This window comes from Malus sylvestris, chromosome 4 (assembly GCF_916048215.2).
Source record: "Malus sylvestris chromosome 4, drMalSylv7.2, whole genome shotgun sequence".
NCBI lineage: Eukaryota > Viridiplantae > Streptophyta > Magnoliopsida > Rosales > Rosaceae > Malus > Malus sylvestris.
In genome coordinates, this window is record NC_062263.1 from 17,303,413 (window position 1) to 17,317,440 (window position 14,028).

At 37.8% G+C, this 14,028-nt stretch overlaps 1 long non-coding RNA gene across 1 annotated transcript; it reads left to right on the forward strand.

Moving 5' to 3' along the window:
* The first annotated feature begins 2 nt into the window (after nt 1-2).
* On the forward strand, nt 3-1,164 carry LOC126617859 (uncharacterized). The gene is made up of 2 exons (XR_007621560.1): nt 3-862; nt 970-1,164. It is a non-coding gene; the product is annotated as an uncharacterized LOC126617859 (long non-coding RNA).
* The last annotated feature ends 12,864 nt before the right edge of the window (nt 1,165-14,028 follow it).

Sequence of the window (14,028 nt, forward strand, 5' to 3'; positions counted from 1 at the left end):
TTTTTCCTAATTTGGTGTTTGGTACGTGTGTGTTGTGCTGAGGTTGAATTTGAATTTTGCAGATTGGTTTCTTATCGGCTCACTTCACCCATCTCTTGGTTATTTGAATTCTTTAGAGATGCTTGTATTGATTTGTGATTTTGTTGGATTTACTCTGGTGAAAATTGTTCATCTGCACTGGCTCATTTTAGGACGCGACTCCATTCTTGTTTATTACTAAGTCTTGATGGTGTGGGGTATATGTAAATGAATTCAATTAGAACTCACTCTGTTTTGTAGCTGCCTTGATCATTAGTTGGTGATGTTTGGGAGATTGAGAGTAGGATAGGATAATTTGTTCATCTGCGCTGGCACTGACTTCTATCCATTTTGAGAGGAAAGCAGATTTGGGTTCCAACTAATCCTCGAGGGACTGAAAGCCTAGCGCCTGGTATCATTGCATCTGAGTCGGATGATTTGCCCAGTGAGGTGTGCAGCTGCTACTCTTTAACTTTAGTATGAATGACACGTCCTGTTTTGTTGGAGAATTGGATTATTTTTTCGGACCTGTTCTCTAATCTTAGCCTTTTCTTTTGGAGGTGGAACTTGTAGGACTTACTTGTCACGCCATAGTATCTTGTAACCTTTACCGTAGGTTGTGCTCAGAAATATAGTATGTATGCTTTCTTTATCTTATTCTGGAATACCCACGCTGATTGGGAGATCATTTGTTGTTTCAAGGTTGAAGGTGGTCTTCATATTCATGAACTTGTCAATTTAATATGTTCTTAGTTGAAGTTGTAGAAGGGTTGCAGTGAATTTGTGGAGATTTTTTATAAGGTAAATTATGACTGCAAACCCCTTGAAAATCTACTTTTCCCAGGTATTTATATGATCATATCTCAGTGTTGTCCTCAACTCTAATCACTTTCAGTTGGACTTGAGTTAACGTTATTCTTACGAAATTTGTGGGTTTGATTTTGGGTGCAGGCTGCAGCTGATGATCAGATTCAAGTTATAGAGATGATTAAGCTCTTGGAAACAAAGGGTTCGAAGACTTTTTTTAAAGTTTGGTTCCAACATTTGTACAAAATTCTATAAAATATCAGTTATGCAAATTTATAGTTGTATTCTTATATTTTAATGATATAACAATTTGTTTTCTCACCAAAAATAGAAAAAGAATATGATACTCCAATTTGGGTGCCCACACAGGGCATCCTTTTTTTTTTAATATTATTTTGCAACTTTGCCACTGATGTGAATTAGGGTGGCATTGCAGGAAAGGCACCAATGCAATATTGGTAGTCATTGTAATAATAGAGTCCTCTACATAAGCCGCACTCTAATTTGGTGGCTGCTTGGTGGCCATTGAGGTTTGCCACCAATGTGAGTGGCTACATGCCACAATAGTCACCAATGAGACAAGGTGGCTTTTAGCCAAAGTTCTAGTAGTGTTCAAATTAAGGCATTAAAACTTGATTATGAACTTAGAAGAAAAATAAAGAATTAAGCTTGATTCTGACCTGGGTCTATACTTGGTGCAGTCGGGAAAAGAATTAAGCTTGATTTTGAACTATTGCAATCGGGAGAGGATGAGGATGAAGGATGAAGAGGAAGTCGATATGAGTGAGAGGAAAGAGAGAGACTGAGTGAGTGAGAGGGAGAGAGAAGGCGATATGAGCAAAGATTTCGAAGATCAGGAAGAGTTCGGGTTTATTACAAATAGTGAAAATTTAAACAAAGTGCCTATTTTTAACAACTGCATCGCCAAAATTATCACACATAGCGCAACGCAGGTTAACATTTTGACGTCGCGCAACAAGGCGTCGCACAAGGTATTTTTTGAAAAAAAAAATTATTATAAAATGTATTGAAAATGTGACTTTACTCTCTTCAAATTCAATTTATTTTACATAAAACCCTCAATAATATATTTTTATAACAAAAACCCGACCCAAACTACAATAAATTTAAAGCTACTTAATAAATATACATATTTTTCAAAATTTTAAGTGCTATACGTACAAATTAAATAAATTTAAATCTACTTAATAAATATATATACCATTGAAATTGATGAGATACGCATTGTACGAAACTAGTTCCCATGATTCAATCATCAAACTTGTTTGTATATACTTTGAGATCACATACGCCAAATATCGCAAAAAACAAACATTCAGAGATCAAGTAACTGGACAAAACTTTTCGGCGGTTATAAACGAAAAAACACGATTTAACGGTAGTTTTAACTCCGATTTTGATGATTTTTATAGCTGCACTCGTTGATCCTATATGAATACAATGAACTGATTCGATCATCATTTTAAAATATTTACACAAGTGGATACCACAAAATCTTATGTTATACTTAGGGGTGTGATATCCACACACCCTTTTTTACTTCTCTCACACCTTTTTAATTTTTAGCCGTCGGATCGGATAAATTGAAGAAGATCAACGGACAGAAATTAACTAGGGGTGTGGGAGAAGTAAAAAGGGGTGTGTGGATCGCACACCCCTATACTTAATGAAAGTATAAATAAACTTCAAGTCTTAGTGAATCTATTGAAATTGATGGGATATGCATTGCATGAAACTAGTTTTAACGATCCAACAGTCAAACTCATTTATATATACTTCGATATCACATACATCAAAAGTCGCAAAAAACAAACATTCAGAGATAAAGTAGCGGGACAAAACTTTTCGACGGTTCTAAATGAAAAATCACGATTTAATAGTTGTTCTAATTCCGATTTTCATGATATTTATAGCTACTAATTGATCCTATATGAATACATGAAATAATTCGATCGTCATTTTAAAATATTTACACAAGTGGATACCACAAAATCTTATGTTATACTTAATGAAAGTACAAATAAACTTCAAGTCATAGTGAATCTATTGTTTTGATGGCAAACGCATTGTACGAAACTAGTTTCAACAATCCAACCGTCAAACTTGTTTGTATATACTTTGAAATCACATACGCCAAAAATCGCAAAAAAACAAAAACATTCAAAGATCAAGTAACGAGACAAAACTTTCCGACAGTTATAAACGAAAAATCATGATTTAACAATAGTTTTAACTCCGATTTTGATGATTCTTTATAGCTACACTCGTTGATCCTATATGAATACAATGAACTGATTCGATCGTCATTTTAAAAAATTTACACAAGTAGATACCACAAAATCTTATGTTATACTTAATGAAAGTATAAATAAATTTCAAGTCTTAGTGAATCTATTGAAATTGATGGGATATGTATTGTACAAAACTAGTTTCAACGATCCAACCGTCAAATTCATTTGTATATACTTCGAGATCGCATACACCAAAAATTGAAAAAAAACATATTCAAAGATCAAGTAACGGGACAAAACTTTTCGACGGTTATAAACAAAAAATCACGATTTAACGGTTATTTTAACTCCGATTTTGACGATTTTTTACAGCAACACTCCTTGATCCAATATAAATACAATGAACTAATTCGATTGTCAATTTAAAATATTTACACTAGTAGATACCACAAATCTTATGTTATACTTAATGAAGGTATAAATAAACTCTCAAGTGTTAGTAAATCTATTGTTTTGATGGGATACGTATTCTACGAGACTAGTTTCGACGATCGAACCGTCAAACTTGTTTGTATATGATTTGAGATCACATATGCCAAAAATCGAAAAAATAAAAACATTTAGAGATCAAGTAACGGGACAAAACTTTTCGACGGTTACAAACAAAAAAAACCACGATTTAACGGTTATTTTAACTCCGATTTTGATGGTTTTTTACAGATACACTCCTTGATCCAATATGAATACAATGAATTAATTCGATCGTCAATTTAAAATATTTACACTAATGGATACCACAAAATCTTATGTTATATTTAATGAAAGTATAAATGAACTCCAAGTCTTAGTCAATCTATTGTTTTTATGGGATACACATTCTACGAGACTAGTTTCAACGATTGAACGGTCAAACTTGTTTGTATATGCTTCAAGATCGCATACCTCAAAAATCGTAAAAAACAAACATTCAGAGATCAAGTAACGGGACAAAACTTTTCGATGGCTATAAAAGAAAAATCACGATTTAACGGTAGTTTTAACTTCGATTTTGATGATTGTTTACATATATACTCATTGACCTTATATGAATTCAATGGACTAATTCGATCGTCAATTTAAAATAAGGGTGTGCTATCCACACACCCCTTTTTACTTCTCACACACCCCTTGTTAATTTATGTCCGTTGATCTTCTTCAATTCATCCGATCCGACGGCCGAAAACTCAAAAGGTGTGGGAGAAGTAAAAAGGGGTGTGTGGATATCACATCCCTTTAAAATATTTACACTAGTGGATACTTAATGAAAGTATAAATAAACTCCAAGTGTTAGTGAATTTATTGTTTTGATGGGATATGCATTCTACGAGACTAGTTTCAACGATTGAACTGTCAAACTTGTTTGTATATACTTTACAATCGCATAGGCCAAAAATCGTAAAAAACAAACATTTAGAGATCAAGTAACGAGGCAAACCTTTTCGACGATTATAAACGAAAAATCATGATTTAACGGTTATTTTAACTCCGATTTTGATGATCTTTATAACTACACTCATTGACCCTATATGAATACAATGAACTAATTCGATCTTCAATTTAAAATATTTACACTAGTGGATACCACAAAATCTTATGTTATACTTGATGAAAGTATAAATAAACTCTAAGTGTTAGTGAATGTATCGTTTTGATGGGATACACTTTCTATGAAACTAATTTCAACGATCCAACCGTCAATCTTGTTTGTATATGCTTCGAGATCGCATACGCCTAAAATCGTAAAAAACAAACATTCAGAGATCAAGTAACGAGGCAAACCTTTTCGACGGTTATAAACGAAAAATCACGATTTAACGGTTATTTTAACTCCGATTTTGATGATTTTATACAACTACACTCCTTGACCCTATATAAATACAATGAACTAATTCGATCTTCAATTTAAAATATTTACACTAGTGGATACCACAAAATCTTATGTTATACTTGATGAAAGTAATAAAAACACTTTGCGTGACGCATTGGTTGGTATGTCATGCAAACAGCCTTTGCATGATGCATTGGCCCAGTCTGGCATTGCGCAAAGTTATATTTTTAAAAACCAAATGCCATTCAAAATCCAATCCTAATCCCTTTGATTTCTTTTCACGCCAGACGAAGATGGATAGGCCATTCCATCTATCTATCAAGCTAGAAGAAAATGCATCCTATTAGGAAGATATTCTTAATCTAATATATATGTTGATTGTGGACTGTAAAATATATGAACAAATTATCCAATATATTAACTTATTGTTCACAGAAGCTTTATTTACAAAAACAAAAGAACAATGTACAACAACTTTGTAGTCATAGAATTGTTAGCAGAAAGCTAACTAGACTCTGATTCTTTACATGAAGAACAAAGTCATTGATCTAAAGCAGAAAAGTACAAAGATTGTTGGGGTGTTCTTTTCGGAGTTTGAGAATTCTCATCCTTCCTTGAGCTTAATGGTGAAGTATGTGGCATGAGCTCCAACAATCGAATTCTTTCACTACTTATTTTGTTCTCTGGAAAACAAAATATTGGGATCATGCATGCAGTTTATGTATATCTTTCTTGTACAAAATCAATACGGCTTATCTTCACTCAAATAAACTAAGACTTCATCCTAAGAACTTGATTTATAACTGTTGATGCACAAAATCGGTGAGGACTTTGGTACAACAGAAAATGTTAAGTTTGTGACCTTCGCTAGATTGCTTCGGTCACCAGTATGGATAGGTATGTAAATGGACATTAGAAAATATTGTGAGAAAATGATCTCCTTTTATAGAAGAGAGTCTCTAGCTTTGTTCCGACTTTGACACGTGTCGTGCTTTGATTGGCCTTTGATATTGACATGTGTCGCGCTATGATTGGCCTTTGATGTCGACACGCGTCGTGCTGTGATTGGCTTCTTAGTTGGAGGGAGATTCTTGTGGATCCTTGGCGATATAACGTTCACTGATGGTAAGTAGTTTCGGGATTAGTCAAGTATGGTACAAACAATGCTCCCCTAAGTTCTCGAGTGAGGGAAGCTCCTCGGTTGAGGACTTGCAAGATCCAAGCCACTGAGTAATCACAAAACTTCTAAGTACCGAAGTGTGGTATTGTTTTCACTTGCCTTATCTGTCTCATAGGTAGATGTGGCATCTTTTCTGGAAGTACTTTTCTTTCATCCAGAGGTGGTATCTTTAACCGATGGAGATGCACAAGGTAATGTATCAATTTCACTTGAAGCTTACTTGTAGTTTTGGACTTGGTCAAGCGTGATACAAACCCTATAGTAGGAGTTCCCCAACTCTTTGAGCAAGGAGATCTGCTGAAAGAGGTGACAGACAAGGTAAGCAATTATAGTTCCAAGCATTCAATCTCAGATCGAAAGTTTGATCTCGTGTTATGGCTGATTGTTCTCTTTCTCCTTGTCCTGTAGACAACAACAAGGACAAAGAAAATAACATGGAGAAGAGATGATATGAGATACTCTTGCTTTTGAAGAAATAACTTTCCACAAGCTTATTCTTGAATTGGGCTGGTGGGTTTTCTGATTTCCTCCAAAGGAGTAAGCTGACTCAAGAATTTGAGGGTCAAAACAAGTTCGTCAAATCTAGAGTACGTTCGACCCTGATGATATGAGATACTTTTGCTGTTGACAAAGTAGTGGATGTGGTATGGCGAGGCTTTGCTCTTTGGCGACGGTGCTAGCGAAAATTTGTTGACGCTTCTCGAGCTCTTCAGATAGGGCAGTGATGCCGGACTTAGATTTGACTTAGACTCCTCCGTCTGGATTGTGCGGTTCTATAGGAAGGGCATCGTGCTGTAGTGATCTGTTCCAGCTCATCGTTGAACCTTTTGCATTAATCTTTTGCATTGCAGAAGTGGTGCACAACCTTTGCATTTAAATGGTCATTCAAAGCATTACTCCTCAGCGACTCATCTATGCATGGCAGCTTCAGAGTAAAGCGTCAATATCGTATCAACTCCTCTGAGGTATTTGATGAAGGAATTCGTGACCTTAACAACAGTTGAGAATGAGTACTCGAGAACAATGCTAGGTAAATAACCAAGCAAAGGTTCCGAGCAATCAGTTCCAGATTGAAAGTTTGATTTCAGGTTTCGACTGATTGCGTTCTTTCTCCTTGTCTTACAGGTAAGAGTAAGGGCAAAGGAAAAGACAGGGAAAAAGCATGATATGGGATACTAAAAGCAAAGGCAAAGGAAAAGACAAGGAAAAAGCATGATATGGGATACTCTTGCTTTTAACCCTGATGATATGAGATACTTCTGCTTTGGTGTGGCTAGTTTACAGAGGTATTATCGAGGGAAAAATAAGCTGAGTATTTTGAGAGGCTTCGTTGGGAGCGCTCTCTCGGATGCGAAAAATGGTTGACCATTTTTGCAGGTCTGCTTGTCCATGGAGGATGGAGGTCAACATATATAGGAATTTCCCCAACAGCAAATAGTAATGCTATTCTTTTACCCTTCTCGGTTATAGCAATGTAGTGGGAGCTGCAAGATTCACGTGTTTTAACTTTTTCAGAGATCTTTGACAAAGTGGTCCGTGGTATCCGGGAAGCTAGCGTTGTGTGTGAAGATTGCAGACAAATTTTATCTAATGACATCTGGCTCTCAAAGTTCGGAGATCCGTGCCTCTTCGATTTTCGAACAAGAAGTTATGTTGAGGATCTGGCTCTTGAAATGCGGAGAGAGTTGCCCCTTCGATTTTTGAATAAGCAAATATGTTGGAGATCTGGCTCTCGAAATCGAAGAGCGTTGCCTCTTTGATTTTTGAACAAGCAGATCTGTTGAAGGTGTATTCTTGGATATGAGGAAAAATTTGGCATTCTTGTGAGCATGCTTTTCCATGAAAGACAGAGGTCGACACATCTAGGGATTTGCCAATTAGCCAGTAGTGGTGTTATTCCTTTACCCTTGTGGGTAATAGTAAGGTAGTTAGAACTTCAAAATTCTTGTGCCTTAACTTTATCAGAGTTCTTTGGCAAAGTTATCCTTGGTATCCAAGAAACTGATGTCACGTGTGAAGATTGCTGATAAATTTTACTCAGGAAAATCTGCTTCTCGAAATTCGGAGAGTGGTGCCTCTTTGATTGTTGAAAAAATGGCCATGTTGCCCTTTCTTTTATAGGGCACCAATTGTGTTCAAGAAGTACGTTCATAGAGTTATTGCTTGTACAAATTTCCCTCTATCTTTGTATTTCTGAGATTTACTGTACCTCATTTTTTCTTCATCATTTCTGAAATGTTTAGCCCATCAGACCGTCATTTGGACTTGATTGTTATAGAAGAGGTAGCCATGTCTTCTCAAGACAACATATGGCATCCATCCTTCTTATCCCCTACTGGTCCTCTTACCATTGGTGACTCTGTGATGAAGAATGACATAATCGCTGTGGTGGTGGCCAAGAATCTTCTCACTCCCAAAGACAACATACTACTTTCCAAACAGTCCGATGAGTTAGTTGTTAAGGATTCTCTGACTCTTAGAGTTCAGTGTGCAGGTTCTGTGTTTAATATGGCTTAACGCCTATTTGCTCGAACCTGCCAGGTTGAATCATTGGCGGCTGAAGTGATAAGTCTCAAATAGGAGATCAGAGGGCTCAAACAAGAGAATAAACAGTTGCACAGGCTCGCACATAGCTATGCTACAAGCATGAAGATAAAGCTTAACCAATTGCAAGAATCCGAGGGTCAGATTTTAAGTGATCATCAGAGGTTTATGAGTTTGTTCGAAAAGCATTTATTACCTTCGTCTACTGGGGCTGTACCACGTGCTGAAGTTTTAAATGATCAACCTTCGATGCCTCCTCATTATGGGGCTCTACCCAATACTGAGCTCCCAATGATCACCTTCTGGTGCCTCCTCTTTCTGGGCTCTGCTAAGTACTGAGACTTCTCATGAGCAACCTTTGTGAAGGCTCCCTCTTATTTGTTTATTTTGATTCATGTATATGTACATATCTGTAATTTCTCAGAAATATCAATAAATAAGCTTTACTTCATTCAACGTATTATGTTAAATACACTAAGGCATCATTCACTAAGTTCTTTGAATTTTTTTCTTTTGTTGAAGTTTGCATTTTGAAACTTCGTGGGTGGATCTTGTAGGTCAAATTTCCCGAGTAAGGAAAATTTCTCGGTTAGAGACTTGAAAAATCCAAGTCATTGAGTAGTCGCGAAACTTTCGAACACCAAGGTGTAGTAGCATATGGTAAGAATCCCCCAAGTCTCCGGTCGAGGGAGTTGATGAATGAAGTGTATTGCTAGTAGCCAAGTTTACAAAGTAACAAAACTTCATCCTTTTCTTTTCTAAGTGGTAGCCCAAAACTCCTTCATATGATCATGAAGGATGATACATTTCTCACCGTCATGGCCATTATGCTCGTGGTAGTAGCAAAACGTGCCCGTGTTCTTTGTGGGCTTGTAATTCGGCTGCCTCGACTTTGGCTTCGGTAACAGGTGTGCTATGCTGGGGTAAATAGCCATGCATGTGGCCTTCAAAGGTGTGTATACCTTGTACCTCGGGGTAGGGCATGTCCTAACATGTCTTTGACCCACTGTGTTAACTGCCTAGGGGCGGGGATTATCATGGCGATACCCTTGGCTACCACGGTAGTGTCCCTTACTCTTTTTACTAACATGAGACTGGTGAGGATGGATATCTTTCCTTTTGCCCTAAGATTGATATGTTTGCTGACTTGGCAAAGTATTAAGTAAGGTAGAGGGAGGCACCACTATAGTTTGGAAGGTTGAGGTCTTCTCATTTGGTTGGATTTGGTTTCCACTCCCTACTTGCTGATAAGGGGTGTATGTAGAGGGTTGTAAGCATATGCCATCACCTCAGAGTAAGTCTTCCAAGTGTTGGCATTAATCATGTACTTGAAGAAACAGTCACGTAGACCTGCCGTGAAAGCCTTGAGGGCAATCTTGTCATCTGCCTCAGCGCAACGAGAATACTCATGGTTGAAGCGACTGGCATACTCTCATAATGACTCGTTCGGCTTCTGATGAATAGTGTACAAGTCATCTGCAGAATGCAAGCGATCATTCTGGAAGATGTGTTGAGAGACAAAAAGTTTCCTCAGTTCTTCAAATGAGTCTACTATCTTAGGTGGAAGACGGCAATACCAGTTTAGAGCTCCGCCGAAGAGGGTGGAAAGGAAGAGAAGACATCGCTCTTCGTAGGTATGCATTCGATATGCCATGGTGGACTCAAAGAGGTTAAGGTGTTCAATCGAGTATTCCCTTCCAGTATAGAGTTGTAAACCAAGCTTTTGTTTTGTCTTCGCTTGAAGAGGGTGTTGAGGATCTTCCTTGTGAGAGGGCCAGGCCTAGGTTGGTTCCAGTCAGGTATCTCGGCCTGATGTTTGGCCTTCAACTTGTTTACTTCCTCAAGGAGCTGTAGAACAAGAGGGTCCTGAGTGGAGTCATGTACTACTGGAATTTTCTTCCGTAAGTCTCCATCACCTCTTGGAAGTAGGAAAGTTTGAGCAAGAGCGTCTGATTTTTCCTTGGACTTGGCTTATTGGCTTCTAGGGTGAGTCTGTCAAAATACCTCTGAATCCCATGTACCTTCATGTTCCTCTAAGACCTGTCGTTCCTTCCCTAGATTGGCAGTTGGCCTGGGTTGTGGGAGGGGATCGAGTCTTTCAGAAACCTTTGGGTCATTCATCTTCGAGCTTATGTGGAGGGGATTCTCTCGACGTTGCTTTAGGAAGTCTCGGCAGCCACGATAAACAACTTTCGATCCTTCCAACCCTTCTGCAATGAGGTGTCTTCCTCCATTTCTCCTGTTTCAGGTCGAAGCAGCTGGGTCAAGAGAAGTCTCATGTTGGTTAATGTTTTGATGATTAGCTCACTTCTCATCAGGGATACCCATGTCGAAGAAAGGTGACCCTCCGTGTTGGAGGGCACCCAAATGATGGTTGATGTCCACAAGGGCAACAAGTTCGCGTGTTTGAGTGTGCCTAGTTTCATGGAGCGTCTCGAAGAGCTTCTCATATTGTTCCTGGAAGATCTCATTCTTTATTGGTATCTTGTTGTTCTGAGCCTCTAGCTCCTTGACTTTAACTTAAAGAGCAAGCTTCTTTCGTTCTTTCTTTGGCAGCCTCATACTAGGTGCGAGGGAGGTGTCGTTCTGTGTGTTGTGGCTTCCTTCACTCCCCATGTTAGAGAGGGATGCCTAGTCAAAAGAGAGTGTACGAATGGTGGAAACCAGCTTGACAAAGCTGAAGAGAGTAAGAATAAGTGTGTTTCCCACAGACGACGTCAAATGTTGATGCACAAAATAAGTGAAGACTTTGGTACAATAGAAAATGTTAAGTTTGTGACCTTCGCTAGATTGCTCCGATTACCAGTATGGATAGGTATGTAAATGGACAAAAACAGGGAAACAAACACAAGATGTACGTGGTTTACCCAATTTGGCTACGTCCAAATAGTAGAGGAGTTCTCATTAATTGTGAAGGGTTTATACAAGTACATAGGTTCAAGCTCTCCTTTAGTGAGTTCTAGTGTATAGTTTAGTACAAATGACATTAGGAAATATTGTGAGAGAATGATCTTTTTTTATAGAAGAGTTTCTAGCTTTGTTTTGACTTTGACAAGTGTCGTGCTTTGATTGGCCTCTGATGTTAACACGTGTCGCGCTATGATTGGCTTTTGATGTCGACACGTGTCACGCTGAACAATAACCAAATTGAAAGGTAAACCTGAAGAGATAACCAAAAAAAAGGAAGGGAAGCAAGAGGCCTGGTGAGGTTGCATATGAAGAGTCATTTGGAGGTGGGGATGCGGGTGCTGATGAGGGCGGGGAAATGGAGAGCATCCTGGAGACACTGGTGGGGATGGTTAATGGGTTAACTTCGGTGACTTCTTCATCATCTAAATACATAACTCCGGCAATGTCAGCTGGTGGTATTCCACAATTTCCCTAAGGAACCGATTCTCACGTGTATAAACTGAATTCTTGTTTGCTAGTCGAGCCTTCTCTGCCAGAAGTGTCTCCAGTTGAAGGCGGATCTGATACAATCCCATATATATACACGTCAGAAACATTTCTAAATTACATTTATTGATCTAAGAAGAAAACACTGAGAAAAGAACATACAACAGTTTCTGGACTTTGGGGAGTTGCAATCATAAGGCACTTGTCCTCATTTAAACAGCTCAACTGCAAAAGGGAAAAGACTAAATCAACTGAAAGTGGAAAAAAGAAGGTCTACAATGTATACAGGTCCAATCACGAATAAGAGATGAGAGAAAAACTAAATTATTTTGACAGCTACAATGTCATAAGGTTTAGCACATTGTTAACCAGGAACTCTTAGTCAAGAAAATTATAAGTAGTTAATCAATAGTCATGGTACTGATGCCATACCTTCAAGAAGCAAGAGCGCATGGCAATCGTTGAAATCATATCAGCTCTGTATCCCAAACCAAAATTAGGAGAATTCTCCCAAGAGATATAAAGTAATTTAAGTGGTATCTTGCTCCATAGACAATATCCTCCTGCATTTGCTCTCAAGCGAAATTGACAGTGAAGAAACATTTATTCACATAGTTTAGACAAGGGCATGACATAAAGTGTACTCGTCCTATCTTATTTTCAAGTTGGTAAAATAAATCAGAAATTCAAAAATTTAGGGAGGTGCAAATGAGTAATATAGTTAAACTTCTGGTCTCTACATATTGTAATGTGCCAGCATCATGTAGAACTTAAAGTTTACTGAAGAAATTCAAATTGCAAAATTATGTCAGACCTGTCACAGTCTTAAATTTTAATCTGTTAAAGAACATAACAAAATTCAAACATGTGACAGAGCTTAGCAAGTAAAGCTTTAACTTACAAGGGAAATAAGACATATCCACAGGACCCTTGTATAAATTGATTCCACGAAATGGATTTTGTGCTCCCACTACAATGAACCAATATATGAGCCCAAACATTTCGATGACATCCACATAGAAAAGGTTTCCCCTTCGTTTAATTTGCATTTTGATGTCGGCTGTCTTATTCTCCACTGTCGTTCGACTTTCCTGAAAACCAAGAGGACTCTTCATATGCAACTTTATGGGAAGCAAGAGGCCTAGTACAAGGAACATAACATTTTAACCATTTATAGACTAGAAACAGATCACATTATAAGTCATAATAATACCTGTAAATCCAAGATGTTATACGCACTCCCTGAATTATCAAAGACCCATGGACAGTCTGGATCACACATCAAACACCCGTCAACAAGTAGAGATCTGGTGGAAGCAACTTTATGGTAAGGAAATCATTGCCTATACTCTCCAAGAGCTCCCTGATTTAAGGAGATGAAAGTTCAAGATAGTTCAAGATAGTTCAAGATGACAACAGCAACAGAGAATAACTCATAACAATTAGGCAAATAGTTCAAGATGATTGAGTTGTTGCACTGGTACCTTCCATATTTCTCTGTGGGTCAAATGATTATGATCAAGATAAAAAAAATTGGCATAGTTTACATTGCCCTAAGCAAAAACCAACAGATTGACTCCCCAAAACAAAACCATCATAGTCTGCACATGTCAAAAACAGACGAATAGGTTTCAATAGAAGGATAAAGAATGCAGAAGTATGATAGGATAATCAGTTCTGATAAGAAACTAACCACAACAAGTAGAGGATTATAATGAAAAAATCTCATATGCAATATGAAGAAAATACCTTCAAATTTGTATACAAAAAGCTTGTACAAAACAAATTCAGTAGTTTTAGTTTGAATTCTCAATTCAAAGTTACATATACAAAATCAAATCACTTACTGGATAGGAATAGACTGAGGAAGGGAGAGGATTGGAGAAGGTTTTGAAGAGAGATGGGGGAGGGAGGTAGCTGCTACAACTGGTTTGCAGTTTCTGCCTCCCAAACTGACTAAGTGA